At 40.8% G+C, this 11,322-nt stretch overlaps 1 long non-coding RNA gene across 1 annotated transcript in view; it reads right to left on the reverse strand.

The window, feature by feature from the left end:
* LOC137850176 (uncharacterized) overlaps window positions 1-10,872 on the reverse strand; it is a 51,703-nt gene extending 40,831 nt beyond the window's left edge. Inside the window, exon 1 of the long non-coding RNA XR_011092329.1 lies at window positions 10,714-10,872. This is a non-coding gene — a long non-coding RNA (uncharacterized lncRNA). The remainder of the gene's footprint in view (window positions 1-10,713) is intronic.
* Window positions 10,873-11,322: the final 450 nt, after the last annotated feature.

The following is an 11,322-nucleotide window of genomic DNA, read 5'->3' on the forward strand; positions in this document are numbered from 1 at the left end:
CTAACAGTACTCAGAATAACTGAAGTTAACAGAATATGCTAAGAACACACATCAATTTAAGTTGCTTGAAATGAGGCATATAACTAAGTACTCTGCTCACTCCTAGAGACTCGTTCATCATTAGAAAGATAAGCTGTCCTTATAGATAGTATAGATTCTACGACTATGTATTTTTTTTTTTTTGTGGATTGAAAATAGAGGATGTGTTATTTTGCAGAAGCAATGCATTCTCCATCTTTAGTTACTTTTCAGACAATGTATTTATTATTGCTGGATTTACCAACCTCCACTTTATATTTTTCAAAATCCTTTCCTTTCCTTTTTCATTTTGATGTTTAATACTTGATAGATAGAGATGTCACTCACATGTGAACGGACTCCTTGTGGAATAAATTATGTGGATTCCCAAAAGACAATTTACCTTTATCTAACTGTTATGGCCCTGAGTGCATTAACTGGCCTTAACTGACATTACCAGCCTTGCCTGGGTACCCCACCCCTGAACATTCTGTCCCATTTTTCCTGGGAGTACCATGTAAGCCCTGGCTTGGGCATTCAGTCCTGGCCCATGTTAAGCTACAGGTGAGGTGTGCCTGAGCCCAGCCCTATGCTCTAGGACACTGTGCTTCCTGGCAGGACCTGTGTCCTGAGTCTGTTCTTATAGGTAATCTCGTGCTTACTGATTATTGTCATTATCATCATTATCGTAATTATCATCCTGCCCCCTGCACTCTCCTCTGCTCCCCCACCCTGCTCCTGCCTGGGCCCTGGTGATGGGTCCCAATGACTTTCTACGTCTAGGATTGTCTAGGACTTTTGGTAGATCCTGTCAATGCCAGCACACAGGCCCTACTCATATCCTGTAGAATGGTAGTCTATTGGTGAAGACACTGCCCTGCTTGGGCCACGGGCACCCTTGGCTCATGGCCCATTCTCTCCTATAGAGCACCCCTGCAGGTGCTTCTCCCTGTCATTAAGTTTCTCATGACTATCAAAACAACTGACCGAACAATTTCCCAAATAGTTTTCTGTCTGGTTCACCAAAATGCATGTTTTCTTTTGGAACAAGATGTTTCCTCTGTATTTTTGATGGAAACCAGACAGACAGAAAGGTTTCCGTCCTACAGCTTGCATGCCAGCTGGCATCATGGTGGGTGAATGGTCAACCTGTCCACCTCACTGGACTTGCCAGTTTTCAGGGCTATTCAATTACCCCTTTGCCCACCTGTCAGGCTTCTCCAGTTGCCTGGCTTCCTGGTTATCTTTCTACCTGGGTCGCCAACTCTGTACAAAATTATTGAAACATGCTCAGTGCAGTCTCAAAAGAATCATTAGGCTTTGTGCAGTAGAGTTTTGCAGTAAAGCAAAGTTTCTTTTTTTTTCCAGAAAGAAAATAAGTAAATAAATAAAAAATAGCAAATTGTCAACAGAACAAAGATTGCACTTCCATTACCTCTTTAGTGTTCACTGTTTCTCTGTACAAAGAGAAAGAACTACCATGGTAACATTGCTTGTATTAGCAAATCTAAAGGTCTGCAGCCATTCTTCTTTCACTTAGTCTATTAAATCTTCAGTCACTTCAAAAGCTTCAGAAAGTCATTCTGAAATGTTAAAAAGTCCAGGACAATCTCTTCTAGGTTGCAACATTATCTTCAAGTGAAAGTTGGAATACATTTAGAAATGTATTTATGTATGTAGATTTCTACCTGGGAGCACTAGAAAATTAGGAGACTGGATTTATTTGCTGAGTGTTATATATATAGTTATATACATATGCTACATATATAAATATATAGACTTTATAGTTATATATATACATGTTATAAAAATAAATAAATATATATCTATGAGTTTCTTGCAGGAATACACACTGTGTAAGTCTGTAGTTCCTCTTCAGTAGTCCTAACAAAAGATATGAAATAGAAGAGAATTCAGAAGACATGGAATAACTGTAGTGAGATTGTACAAGACTGTAAACTCAACATAGACTACTAGTTCAGACTTAACTAGGGGATTTTCTGCATTATGAGTGCAATCTTCATAGAATCACAGAATCACAGAATCACGGAATCACAGAATCACAGAATGGAAGGGACATTCAAGATCATCTAGTTCCAACCTCTCTGCCATGGCAAGGGATGCCACCCACTGGATCAGGTTGCCCACAGCCTCATCTAACCTGGCCTTGAACACTGCCAGGGATGGGGCACCCACAGCTTCTCTGGGCAACATGTTCCAGTGCCTCACCACCCTCTGAGTGAAGAACTTCCTCCTAACTGCTAATCTAAATCCCACTCTTTTAATTTAAAACCATTCCCCCTTGTCCTGCCATTATCTGCCTGAGTAAAAAGCCGTTCTCCACCTTTTTTATAAGTCCCCTTTAAGTATTGGAAGGTTTGCAATATCATCCCAGAGTCTTCTCTTGTGTAGGCTGAGCAGCCCCAGTTCTCTCAGCCTTTCTTTGTAGGAGAGGTGCTCCAGCCCCTTGATCATCTTTGCAGCCCTCCTCTGGACCCATTCTAACAGAGCAGCATCTTTCTTGTGCTGGGGGCCCCAGACATGGATGCAGACCTCCAAGTGGGGCCTCACAAGGGCAGAGTAAAGGGGACAATCATCTCCCTCCACCTGCTGGCCACTCCTCTGTTGATGCAGCCCAGGATACAGATGGCCTTCTGGGCTGCAAGCACACACCGAAAAGCTCATGTCGAGCTTTTCATCCACCAGAAACCCCAAGTCCTTCTCTGCAGGGCTGCCTTCAATGAGTTCTTCTCCCAGTCTGTACTCATGTCTGAGGTTGCCCTGACCCCGGTGCAGCACCTTGCACTTGCACTTGTTTAACCTCATGAGAATCACATGGGTCCACTTCTCAAGCTTGCCCAGGTCCCTTTGGATGACATCCATTCCTTCTGTTGTATCGACTGCACCACTCAGCTTGGTGTCATCTGCAAACTTGTTGAGGGTTCAGTTGATCCCACTGTCTATGTCATTGATAAAGATGTTAAACAGTACCAGAACCAGAACAGACCCTCGAGGGACACCACTTATCACCGGCCTCCACCTGGACATAGAACCATTGACCACCAACCACTCTCTGGGTGCGACCTTCAAGCCAATTCCTTATCCACTGAATAGCCCGCCCATCAAGTCCATATCTATCCAATCCGGAGATCAGAATGTCATGTGAGAATGTGTCAAAGGCCTCTCAGAAGTCCAAGTAAATGCCATTGGTTGGATTTCCCTTTTCAAATGATGCCGTGACTCCATCACAGAAGGCCACCAGATTGGTCAAGCACGATTTGCCCTTGGTGAAGCCATCCTGGCTGTCTTTGATCAACTCTTTGTCTTGCATATGTCTTCACATTGCTTCCAGGAGGATCCACTCCATGATCTTCCCAGACACAGGGGTTCAGCTCACTGGTCTGTAGTTTCCTGGATCAACTTTTCTATCCTTTTTTAAAATGTGAGTGATGTTTTCCTTTTTCTAATTACCAAGGACTTCACCTGGCTGCCAGGACTTCTCAAATATGATGGAAAGAGGCTTGGCAACTACATCAGCCAGGTCCCTCAGGACCCTAAGTTGCATGTCATCAGGCCCCACACACTTGTACTTGTTCAGTTTCATCAAGTGGTCTCAAACCTGCTGTTCACTTGCAGTGTGAATTACTTTGCTCCCCCATCCCTCATCCGTGGGTTCAGGGAAATGAGAGACATTGTAAACCTGTCTGCCAGTGAAGACTGAGGCAAAGAAGTTGATTACCTCAGCTTTCTCCATGTCTGCTGTTACCAGTTCACCCTTCTCATCCGTCAGAGGGGGTACACTCTCCTTGGCCTTTTTTTTTTTTTTTCAGAACAATGTACGTAATATAATCCCTTCTCATTATTCCTTGCATCCTTTGCCAAGCTTAGTTCCATCTGGGCCTTGGCTTCCCTGATCCCATCCCTGCATGTCCCTGCTTCCACTACCTGTTCATTTCCTTCATGTGCTTCAGTTTGATCAGCAGGTCTTTACTCAGCCATCCCAGTTTCCTGCCCTCGCTGGCCACTTTCTTGTACAGGTGGATGGAGAGTTCTTGTGCTCTAAGGAAAACATTCTTTAAGAGTTGTCCTTAAGGACAGAGTTCCAGGGAATCTTGTCGACTAAATCTTTAAATAGATTGAAGTTCACTCTTTAGAAGCTCAGGGTCCTAACTTTGCTCTTTAGCAGGACCATATTCCTTGAGATCACAGACTCAACCAGGGAATGGTCACTGCAGCCCAGACTGCCTCCAGTCTTGACCTCTTTAATGAGTTCATCCACATTGATGAGTACCAGGTCCAGTGATGCTTCTCCTCTGGTTGGCTTGTCTAATGCCCAGATGAGGAAGTTATCCTCAACACTCTTCAGGAATCTCCTGGATTGCTTACAGACTGCTGAGTAGCTTTCCTAGCAGATATCTGTGTGGTTGAAGTCCCCCATCAGAATGAGAGCATGCAAGTGTGATGCTTCTTGTAGTTGAAGCAAGAATGCCTCATCCACAGGTTCCCCTTGATCAGGTGGCCTGTAGTAGTCCCTGACCACAAGGTGTCCTTTATTGTTAAGGTCCTTAACTTTCACCCACAAGCTCTCAACCTGTTCATGGTTGTTTCTCAGAGGCAACGCTTTGCAAACAATGCCTTCACTAATGTAGAGGGTAACACCCCCTCCCCTTCTCCCCTGTCTGTGTCTTTTGAAGTGCTGGTAGCCCTCTGTTCCAGTGTACCAGTTATGTGATCCATCCCAACACATTTCCGTGATAGTAATCAGGTCATATTTGTCTAATTACACTATGTTTTCTAACTCCTGCTTGGTTCCTGTGATGCATGGGTTCATGTAGAGGCACTTCAGCTGGGCTATTGATCACATCACATTTCCAGAAGAACCCTTCCTGATTGCTTTGGGACTGTTGACAGGTACTGTGTCCTGTTCACTCCTTCTTCTTGAGTCCCATTCACCAACGGGGAGGACAGAGAACATTACCTGCATTCCCAATCCCTTCAACATCTTTCTAAGGGACATAAAATGCCTTTGATATTTCAGCATATCTTTGGTGCAGTAACGTTTGATCCCACATGAAAGATTAGGAAGGGATGGTAGTCTTTGGGACCTACCAGACTTGCTAAGCTCTTCATAATATCATGAATACGGGCTCCAGGCTGGCAGCAAAACTCTGAGGAGAGAGTATCTGGATGGACTCAGTGCCTCTCAGAGAGGAGTCTCCATACTGTCTTAAAGCCTAATGTTAGAAGTAGAATAGTTGCCAAAGGATGAAGACCTAAGATAAAAAGATCTCAAAACAGGGCAAAGTAACGACTTTTCCTAAAAAACTGGGACTGGGCATCCAGACATCCTAGTGGAGGCAGTGGAAGCACCTGAATTATCTCTCAAACCCATCTTTTTTTTGAAATCTTAGTGAGTAAAGGCAATGAAGGAATGGATATCTGAATAATCATTATTATCATTAAATTATATAATTTATTGCTATTATTATTACACCACAGAGGTACATATCTGCACACACAGATTTCTAGATATTCACCTTTCACATAGACATGACGGGGCCTCATCTGAACTCTAAGATGACCAAAACTAATTTAACAGTGCTACTGTGGTACCGACCAGATTTAAATTTGTTCTGTTGTGAAGAAACACAGCAGAACTACCAAAGACACAACTTGATCAGAGTAAATATTACAACTGAGAACATCCTAGAAGCAGAATTAAGGGCAGATTCAAGACCCACTTAGAAAGAGAAAGGACAACCATTTCCTTATATAATAATGCAGATTTTCTCTATTAGTAGCTTTTATGTTCATTTGCTTTTACTTTTTGCTGTTTCTCTTGCTTAAGACAAAGTATAGCTGAAAATAAAAGGAACTATTATGGGTATTTTTTGCTAAAATTTCAAGAAAAGTTCTTCATTATTCCAGAATGTTACCTACCATCTGTGATCAGTTTTATTTGATGTAATGGTGGATGAATTATCTCTATATAGCTACATATTCTTCAGTGTTTAGAGCACTTAAGAGACATCTCAAATTTCATATAAGCTATATTTTGAGTACTAATGAGAAGTATGAATCAGTCATAATCATAAGGGTTTTCCAGAGTAGGCTAAATTGGTTTTATAGTAGTATTTGATAAGCTAAACTTGCAGAAGTGTTATCCTTGGGTTCTTTCTCCACAGAATAAAAATATTGAGGTAAAAAATATTTGATAAGTGCATCAAACTGTAATGACACAGTTGACTATGAGCAGTAAAGCTTTACAAATATTACAAAAATAATAAAAACAAAAAGAATTGCAAGAGCAATATAAACACCATCAAAGACATTCGATATGCTACAAGATTAACCAGAAAGCTATCCTTGTAAATTTCACAGAACCAGATTATTTATATCCTACAATACTTAAATATGGCTGCAATTTCCTTGGAAGTTGGTGGAGGGATTTGAAGCTACTGCTGTTTCACAGCAGAAGACAAACATTGAAAAAGATGTTAGCAACTAGAAAGAGTGGAAAATCATAGCACTGTTAACACTCTTACACTAGTATCTTTATTAACATAGGTCTTGGATTTTATTCAGCTATGTTTTGCATCTGAAGTACTTCTGTTATTTTAAAGTATAGGCATGTCTATTTGAGGAGCAAAATTCTAACATCTGCAGTATTCTGTCTTACAGTATAAATGGATTTAAGAAAAGTTTATACTATTATAGCAGCTTTGATCTACCTGTGAAAAAAATATTTTTTAATCAATACTATAAAAAAATGTCATGGTCACTATGTTTTTATAAATACTGCAACATTAAAATTGCTAAAACATAATCTGTTTCATGCTACTTGTTTAAACTCTTGTCAGTGAGGATCCTGCTGATTCAACAAACATAGAGCATGATACAGCCAACCAATAACTAAAATGCCTTTAATTAGACATCTGGGACAAGGTTTAGGCTTTGATCTTCTTAAGATCTCCACTTTCTATAGCAGCAGCTGAAATGTAGCTGAGGCTACATCTGCATTAGCAATCCATGCAGATCAGAAGGAGTGGATCTGCAGAATAGACTTGGTGCCATCATATACATACTAGAGTTTTTCTTTGTTTTAATTCCAGGCTAGACTCATGAAGTTCATTAACCGCATGAAGTTCAATAAGAGCAAGTGCCGGGTCCTGCACCTGGGACGGGGAAACCCTGGCTGCACGTACAGACTGGGCGATGAGACGCTGGAGAGCAGCCTAGAAGAGAGGGATCTGGGGGTCGTGGTAGACAGCAAGTTGAATATGAGCCAGCAGTGTGCCCTGGCAGCCAGGAGGGCCAACCGTGTCCTGGGGTGCATCAAGCACGGCATCGCTAGTAGGTCGAGGGAGGTGATCGTCCCGCTCTACTCTGCGCTGGTGCGGCCTCACCTCGAGTACTGTGTGCAGTTCTGGGCACCACAGTATAAAAAGGACATGAAACTGTTGGAGAGTGTCCAGAGGAGGGCTACGAAGATGGTGAAAGGCCTGGAGGGGAAGACGTACGAGGAACGGCTGAGGGCACTGGGCCTGTTCAGCCTGGAGAAGAGGAGGCTGAGGGGAGACCTCATCGCAGTCTACAACTTCCTCATAAGGGGGTGTTGAGAGGCAGGGGACCTTTTCTCCATTAACACCAGCGACAGGACCCACGGGAACGGGGTTAAGCTGAGGCAGGGGAAGTTTAGGCTTGACATCAGGAGGGGGTTCTTCACAGAGAGAGTGGTTGCACACTGGAACAGGCTCCCCAGGGAAGTGGTCACTGCACCGAGCCTGTCTGAATTTAAGAAGAGATTGGACTGTGCACTTAGTCACATGGTCTGAACTTTTGGGTAGACCTGTGCGGTGTCAAGAGTTGGACTTGATGATCCTTAAGGGTCCCTTCCAACTCAGGATATTCTATGATTCTATGATTCTATGATTCATGAATAGAATGTATTTGAAACTGCAGTGTCTCTAGGTGTATCTCTGGAGTTACTATTTTTGCCTTCAAGATGTTTCTCACCATAGTTCACATACTCTGGTGTAAATTAAAATCGTATTAGGTAAATACATTCTCTTCAAAAGTGATGTCCTGACAACATCACAGTGCTAATAAGATGGCAGCCCAAGTTCATGTGCCTCAAAAAGCAGATCTTGGAACACAGAGCTGAACTGCACCCTGTGTTCAGTTCACTTTCCTACAAATAAACAATGAGGGACAACTCCAGAGGTTTTTAGAGGTCTGTTTGGTCTTCCACTGCTGTTGCAAAATTTCCCAGGCCTTCTTTAGCCCTTTTCATTGTCTCTCAGAACCCATGTGGTTCTTTCAGGTACTCTTAGACATCTCACTGAGATACATAATAATTTAATAACAATTACTGAATAAAACCATGGGTACTTTTAAGTAGGGAAATAAGACAGAGAGCAATTGTGTCCAGCTCACTCCTTTAATAACTTCTTGCTTTCTAGTATTTTAGTGGCCTGGCTGTGTGGAAATGAAGTGTTCCTTTATGACACTGCTACCAGTTACTACAATAATCTGCAGTTCTTTACTAACATGGAAGAAAGGACTGCAAAGACCCCTGACAAAATACCACTGAGTAACAAAGAAAATAAAGATGTTTACTGATTTTTCTTAATCAGCAAAAGACTCAATATTCTCAATAAAGTTTATTTTCTTATTTGACAGCATGTATTGGGATAGTAATGAAGGTCTGGCACAAGGTTCAGACTGTACTTGAATTGATTGGGACTTATCTCAATGGATGATAGAATCAAAAAGTTTTAGATTAACAGAGAAAAACTATATATCTTATTGAAGGAAAATTAAGACTAAATGTAAACTAAACTAAACTAAACTAAACTAAAATGCCTCCATCAAATCCCAATAGGTACCCTTTGCAACTAAGCCCTCTGTACAGATTTAATAACACAACCACCCTGACTTCAGCACTAAACAAATCCCATAAAATATATGATTTTGTTGCTGTTGCTATTTTAATCATTGCTCAGATATGGTTTTCAATTTAATATATTAATGAATATAACCTACATACAAAAAAAAAAAAACAAAAAAAAACAAAAAAAACATACACTTGTTTTTTTGTAATCAAGAACGGAACGTATACTCTATCTCAGGATTTACAAACCAGTTAAACAAAGGAAGAAAAAAATAAATAAATAAGGATTCTATGTTGCAAAGGACAGAATAAATCTCAATCAGGACAAAGTAATGAGTGGAATTGTAATTTTCTTGTACTCATCTCTAGCAAGTGAGAGAAAGATGCCTACTGAGAATATAAATAAGGCAAATCAAATACCTCAAGATGTATCTGAAGAAGTTTTTGTCTTATCAGATAATGAACTTGGGGCTTGTGATGAGAATGTTAATGAATTCATTTGTAATCTGGATAGCAATAATAAAGATAAAATGACTCTGTTGGAAAGATTTATCTTATCCTTTGTTAAAGGTTAGTCAGAATTTAAAGTGATGGGGAAAAAAAAAAAGAAAAAAAAGAAAACCAATGTAATGAAAAGTCAGATATGACTTAATAACAGAAACACATGACTTGCTTTCAAAGCAAATTTTGATAATACCAAGATGCTAAGAAATTAATATAAGAAGGTAACTATTTGAACTCAAACTTACTTCTCCAACTCAAATATAATGTAATGCATTAGAATGTGATACCACAGTCTCTTTTGCAAGAATAATCATATGCACAAGCATACATACAACCTCAGGTTTTATGTACAAGACAACTATATGTATCTATTGTTTCTGTCCAATCTTTAGACAGTCACTTTTGATTTTGAACTAACTTATCACACCCATTCTTTCCCCATTTCCTACACCTAAGAAAGAGCATTTCCTAACTGTTTATATGTAAATTATTAATTTTATCAAGTCTCAGATCACTTTACTTTTGACTATGGTGACCTCTTCAATTGCTTCATGATAGTGATTAAGAATACTACAATATAATCACTTTCCTAGGCTAAAATAACCTATTTACTCTCTGGCAGTCTTTCTAATGACTCATCCATCTTCTCCACTACATAAGCAGCCTTGTTTAATGGATGACATCCTACCCAACTGCTCCTTCACTTCCCTTCCACAGAAGGGAAGGGGGAGAAAATGGGATGAAAAATCTTTTGGGTTGACATAAACACAGGGAGATTGCTTACTAGTAATTGTCACAGGCAAAAGGAAAAAAGGTTGTAAATGGGGAAAAATAATTTAATTTGTTGACAAATACAATAGGTTTGGATGATAAGAAACAAAGACAAATATTAAAACATTACCTTTCCCAAGGTGCTACCAACTTGCCTGATGAGCTTATCTTCGTCCTGAGCTCTGTCTGCTGTACAGACAGTTGTGATTGACCCATGGCAAACTCTAACCTTCCCAGAAATCACTCCTGCAGCTCTCTCACTATGAAAACCTTGCCTCTTACACCCATTACAAGTGCACATCTTGCCTTTCAAAAATCTTTTCAGTCTGTTGCAGTTATTTTAGCCTGCTGGGCAGCTACACTCCACCACCTCTTTCTCACTCCCTCTCCTCAAAAGAAGATGAGGAGAAGAAACTGTGATGGGAAGAAAAAGGCTTGTAGGTTGAGATAATTTAATTAAAGGGAAAAGGGGGGTTGGGGGGGGGGGGGGGGAAGTGGACTTAAAAAAAAAATGTTCAGCCACTTACTGGGAAGCAGGGCCTCAAGACATGTAGCAGTTGTTTGGGAGAACAGATATCTTTAAAATGAGAGGCCTCCTTCCCCCTCTCCTTCCCCCTGCCAAGCTGATTGTGACATCATATGGTATGATGTCCTTTTGTTCAGTTTAGGTCAGCTGCCTTGGTGACTTCCCCTCCCCACTTCTTGCCCACCCTCAGACTACTGGTTTTAGAGGGGTTGGAGGAAGTCTTGATGCTGTGCCAGCACTGCTTAGCAACACACAAAACACTGATGTTATATCAGGACTGTTCTAGCTACAAGTGAGCACAGTACTATATGGGCTGCTGCAGGGAAAGTTAACTCCTTCCCAGCCAGACCCAGTACATCTGTTATCTCCCTGTTTAGACTCTCTCATTCAAAGCTAAAAGACTAACTGTTACTAGCATTAGGTTTGTGTAATCAACCTCTTTTTCTAATGGGATTTTTTTTTTTCAAACATTTTTTCCTCTGTGGAATTAAATTTCACTTTGAAGTTTCCCAAAGTGATACTGTAATACTACTTTATGATGCATGTAAAACTTCCTTTAGCATTGACATCCTCCAGAAAGTCACCAGAGTCCAACTTCTGGTACCTTGAA

This window comes from Anas acuta, chromosome 1, assembly GCF_963932015.1.
Source record: "Anas acuta chromosome 1, bAnaAcu1.1, whole genome shotgun sequence".
Classification (NCBI taxonomy): domain Eukaryota; kingdom Metazoa; phylum Chordata; class Aves; order Anseriformes; family Anatidae; genus Anas; species Anas acuta.